The following is a 6,187-nucleotide window of genomic DNA, read 5'->3' on the forward strand; positions in this document are numbered from 1 at the left end:
ATTATAAAGAGTTATTTTTTTATCAGTCAATAAAATTTACGTATTAAAAATTTTATTATGTAAAAATGAGTTATTTTATCAAATAAATACAATTATATTTGATAAAATAATTTTTTAATATTATGTAAGTCAGTCATAAATTTTAATATCTTTATTATATGACTATTATTTATTATAGACTTTGTGAAATCCTTGTATGGTTTCTTCCCCCTTAAATACGTTGTTTAAGAACTATTATTTTTAGAATTGAATTAGAGATAGATTCAATATAGGAGATAATTTGATATGATCGATAGTTATATTAATTCATTGTTTAAAAATTTTGCATTATTTATGATTAATTATATAATTTGATTTATAAATTTTAAAATAAACTTAGTTTAATAGTATTATATAGATTCAAATGTAATAAATAAAATTTTAAGTTTAAACTTTAATAATAAATTTTTTATATATACAAAGTTAAACTTGATTTTATATCTAATTCAACCAAATGATTCGAATGATTTAATTTAATTTAATTTGGTTTGATTATAAAAACAATTTTTAAGTGAAATTAATCTGTGTAAATCCAATTTTTTAAACTATACAGAGACTAATCACCTCTAATGTCAGTACGCACGTGTGGTTGTGCACGTGTAACGTACTGCAAAAACGCTCTGTTGATCACATAACAAAGCATGTAAAACCAAAAAGTTGCAACGGTTTTCAGAAAGAGACAAAACGCACGCACGAGGGGGTGGCTCTCTTGAGTAAAAGTAACTGACTTCGAAGCTAAATTGAAACGGTTGTCTCTGTTCGCGCGTGTGGCTAATAATTATTAGTTTTAAAAAAAAAAAAATTAATAATACCTGACTTATATGATATTATTTTTATAATTTAATAAAAAAATGTGACGTGCAAAAAATTTTATACCAACACCTTGCTTATATTGGTTTTAATATTTTATTATTATTAAATTGAAACATTAATGTAAGTCATGGTGGGTATTTGTTATTTTCTCGACACATCCTTTTTATGTATCATAATACTAATTTTAACTTAACATAATTTTTAATAAAAATAATCAAAATGATTCAATTTTAATGTCTTTATTATATGATTATTCTTGTTAATATTACTCTCAAACAATTATATATACAAATAAAAAACATGAAATATAAAAAAAAACATATAGATTAACTTAGACTCTCAAATGTATAAATTTAATATAAACATAATATTATATCATTACTGACGTTTGATAATACCCATCTTTTGAACATATTTATTAAATGTTTTGTGAGATAATCCTTTTATTAAAGGATTTGTAATCATAAGATTAATTTTAATGTGTTCAATTGATAGTTTTTGTTTTTTAATTTATTTTTTAACGACAAAATATTTTATATACATATGTTCAACAACTTTTGAATCATTTTTTATACAAGAAAACTATGACATAGTTAAATTTTCAGCAATTTAGCAATAATGTCGACAACCCAAGTCTTGAAATAAAGTTCCACAACCATAATTCATGAATAATGTCATCAAAGCATGCCACAAACTCAACTTCCATAACATTTAACATTTTAGTAAAACCATCACAATTCATGGATTGTGAAAATGAAACAAAATTGTTATCAATTCCTAACTCTTGTAGATAAACCACATAGTCATTAGAAATAACAGATCTTATTTCTCTTTGAGATCTTCGTCATCGCATCGTCTAGAAGTGATAACAAAATTTTGTCTTTTCTCTCTTCTTTTAGATCTATGACGTTTCGTTGTTCAGATCTGGATGATAAAAGATGGTCATTCGTCATCTTTTGTAATCGAAGATGGAAGATCAATAGAAAATATTGACTGTCGATTGAAATGATGGTGGTCAGAGAAGAAAGTAAATTTTAGAGATGAAATCTAAACTTTTCAAACTTTGAGAATGAGTTAAAGTGTTAGTTTTTAAAACCCAAAGAAAAAAATAATAAAAATTTTAAAGTTTTAAAGTTTATAAGTGAAATAATGATTTTATCTCCGTCTTTAACTAAAAATTTAGACAACAATTAGTCTATAGATAAGTATTTAAGTTTTTTATCTGTTGTGAATAAGATTTTGAAATTATATTAAAATTTGGATAAAAAATTATCTTTTTTTCTTTATTTATTTAAAATAGATAAACATAACTTTACGAAAAATTATATTACATTAAACATATTATATAAATCCAAAAGCTGATGGTTACAAGTTGGTAGTTATAATTGTATTAATTAATAAAAAGCTGAATGAGACTATTCCCACCAAAACTGGTGAACCAAGTTTTATAGGCGGTGGTTCAGTTTTATTAATGAACTCATCTAATTGAAAGAACACAAAAATTTTATCCAAAGAAATTCTCTACAATTTTAATATGTAGTTAATATCTCTCCCCCTCCCTTTTTTTTATCATTTTATATCCCCATTCCTTCTTTTTTGTTGTCTCAACTTCTCCTATCCTTTTACATCTCAAATTTATTTTTTTTCATTTTCTCTTTTTTCATAATCGGAACAAATATTTTTACGTATTCTCCAAACCCTAACCATTTTTTCATAATTTGTTACAACAAGTCAACTTCTCTTTAACTTTTTTTAATATCACACTTAGTGATGGATCCAAAAATTTATTGGGTATGGACCTTTTGAATTGTTCGTCAATCAATTAATAAAAATTTTTGAAACACTATAAAAAATAATACAATATCAAGAAATTGAGAAGAAAAATATAATGATACAAACAATTTTTATATGAAAAAACCTCTTCATGTGAAAGAGAGAAAAAAACATTTACTTAAATTTAATATAATTAAAAGTGTTTACAACAACCACACACACACACACACACACACACACACATATATATATATCTATAGAGAGAGAGAGAGAGAGAGAGAAGAGAGAGAGAGAGAGAGAGAGAGATTTGTATTATTGAAGAAGTAATCAAACTTCATGTTGTAACTCCAAATCCAATTGTCAAAATCAAAACTTAATTATTTGGATTAAAAATCTATACATCCTTTATTTACCAATTGAAAAAAGTTAGAATGTTATATTTTGAAAATTTAAATGGTTAAATATTACTTATTTAAAAATGAAAATAATTTATAATGGTATAACTAAAGTTTTTTAATTTAACATGGTTTTTATATTTCTATATATTTTGAAAGTGCTCAATGATATCTTCGTTGGTAATTTGGTGTATCAAAAAATCATATTTCTTATTTTGAATATAATTTGGGTATTTGTCAAAATCTCATGTCTTTTTTGCATGAAAATATATATCCAAAACTTTAATTCTTATTTTGAATATATCTTAGATAATTTGAGAGGACAAAAAAAAAAAAAAGATTATTTAGATATACAAACACACACACACACACACATATATATATATATATATATATATATAATATATATATATATATATATATATATATATATATATATATATATATATATATATTATATATATATATATCATTCAATTAAAAAAAAAAGACATTAAAATTATACGTAAATTACTTATTTAAGACTTTGTTGTACAAATTTTATGATGAGAATAATATTTTTGGAACAAAACAATCAAACATTTCACTTTAAAAATAGGTTTTAAGAAGCAATATTGGAAATTTGGAGGGGAGAAGTGGACTAAGTATTACATGGAGTAAAGATTTTGGAGGATTTTAGGGAATATTTGGACTAATCAATAACTTCAGAAAAATTAAGGGTGGGGCCTATCCTCATTATGCATTAGGTCCGTGCTTACTTATGCTATTTCTCTTCTTATTTTAGAGTCAAGATTGGTTAAACTAATCAATCGTTGGAATAAATTTACATAAATATTTGTAATTACTTAAACAAAGGTGATTGGCAAAGACAATGAGGGTGATAATATGATGTAATGGTGGTGGTGTTAATATCTGAGATGATAGAGATAAATATTTAATATTCAACCACGTTGAATGTGAGCGTATATTATCGTCTTCTTCCACAAAAAAAAGTTATGATTTTTTTAGTTTCTTTTCCAGTGTAAAGTATTTACATAATTAATAAAAAGTAAAGATAAATTCGTAATTGATAGGTAATTTTGTATTTTTACTAAAAAAAGGCAAATAGAAATTTAAAGTGAAAATGGTTTGCACTAAGGGAATTGACAGATGGGTGATAAAATACACTGTTCAATCTTAACTATGGAAAAGGTGATTTCATGAAAGTTTGTGTAGTAAAGAGAGATTCTGCCTTCAAAAAAACCCTCGAAAACATTTCACTCTAGCTGAGATGGCATGTTTTGTTAGTTCTTATCATGTCAGAAGCCAAACATATTTTCACTGAAATCGAACTTGATTCCAAAGTCTTTCTATCCGTTACCAACTTGCCTCATTACCAGGATAATTACTTTAAAGTTCAAAACTTTATGTAAAATCCTTTTATTCACTTAAATCAAAAAGTAACATTTTAATGGGACATAATTAAAGTGTTTTCTTCACTGAGGGGTTAAATCGTTACTTTCTAATTTAAAAGGATCCCATCATTTCATTTCTCACTAACGCATTCTCATGACCAATTTCATGGCTCTCTCTCATCTCTCTTTTCACTGCTTTTTCTCCTTACCACCGCCACAACCGCCGCCGCCACCACCATTACTATCCCACTCACTCCTCTGGAAATAAAGCACGCCTCTTCCGATTCCTATGGCTATAAGCTCCTCAACTCATTAGCCTCTTCTTCGCTTTCCAGAGCCCAACACCTCAAATCAAAATCACCAATCAAAATAAAAACCAACTCTTCTTCTCTTTCAACTCCTTTAAGCTCTCACAGCTATGGCGGCTACTCCATTTCTCTCAGCTTCGGCACTCCTCCTCAATTAGTGACTCTCATTTTCGACACTGGTAGCAGCCTCGTTTGGTTCCCATGTACCGCCCATTATCTTTGTTTGGGCTGTTATTTCCCCAACGTTGACCCAGCTGACATCTCTACTTTCATTCCCAAAAATTCTTCTACTTCAAAGCTTATAGGCTGCAAGAATCCGAAATGTGCATGGATTTTCGGGTCGGAAATTGCATGTTCCCAAACTTGTCCTTACATGATACAATATGGTTTAGGTTCGACAGCTGGAATTTTGTTATCTGAAACTCTAGATTTTCCCAACAAAAAATTCCCCGATTTCCTATCCGGATGCTCCGTTGTCTCAACCCGACAACCCGCGGGCATTGCCGGGTTTGGTCGTGGGAAGGAATCGTTACCGTCTCAACTGGGTGTGGGTAAATTCTCATATTGTTTACTTTCCCGTAAATTTGATGACACGTCGGTCAGTAGTAACCTGGTTTTGGATATCGGGTCAGATTCGGGTAATTCCACGACTTCACATGTGAGCTACACAACGTTTTTGAAGAACCCAACGGGGGCTGATCCTGCTTTTCGACAATATTATTATGTGCTTTTACGAAAAATTGTCGTTGGAACTCGGCGCGTTAAGATTCCGTACCGATTTTCGTCACCCGATCCGACGGAAAGGAGGAACCATTGTGGATTCGGGTTCAACGTTCACTTTCATGGAGAAACCCGTTTTTGATGCTGTGGCAGAGGAATTCATAAAACAAGTGGGGAACGATAGCAGGGCACCAAAGGAGGAAATTGAGTCCGGTTTAAGGCCATGTTTCAAGATTTCGGGCGATAAATCGGTTAATATTCCGAAATTGACTTTCCGATTCAAAGGTGGATCAAAAATGGCTTTACCATTGGAGAATTATTTTGTGTTTTATGGTAAAAAAAGCGCCATTTGTTTGACGATTGTCACCGAAAATTCGGTGGAACCCGGGATCAGCAGCACCGGACCGGCGATCATTTTGGGGAGTTTTCAGGTGCAGAATTTTTACTTGGAGTTTAATTTGGCTCAAGAAAATTCGGATTCGCTAGGAAAAATTGCTCAGGAAGGCAAAAGTGATTGTCGTCATGTGAAAAATAAAACGGTGCCGTTTTTGTGTTAAACATTGTAATTGAAATTTGATAGGATGAATTTGGAAGAGAGATGGATGAAAAACAGTGAGGTGGGTGTATTAGTTGGGATGAAATTGTGATAATGATAAGATGATGGTGACTTGTTAAACTGTAGTTAACTTTTGTGATGCATTAAGTTTAGCAAAAAGGAATAAAGGGACTTGTGTTTACTTTGAAA

The 6,187-nt window shown here is 29.2% G+C and overlaps 1 pseudogene; it reads left to right on the forward strand.

The window, feature by feature from the left end:
• The first annotated feature begins 4,315 nt into the window (after positions 1-4,315).
• Positions 4,316-6,187, forward strand: LOC123227858 (annotated as a pseudogene).

The sequence above is a fragment of the Mangifera indica genome, chromosome 10 (assembly GCF_011075055.1).
Source record: "Mangifera indica cultivar Alphonso chromosome 10, CATAS_Mindica_2.1, whole genome shotgun sequence".
NCBI lineage: Eukaryota > Viridiplantae > Streptophyta > Magnoliopsida > Sapindales > Anacardiaceae > Mangifera > Mangifera indica.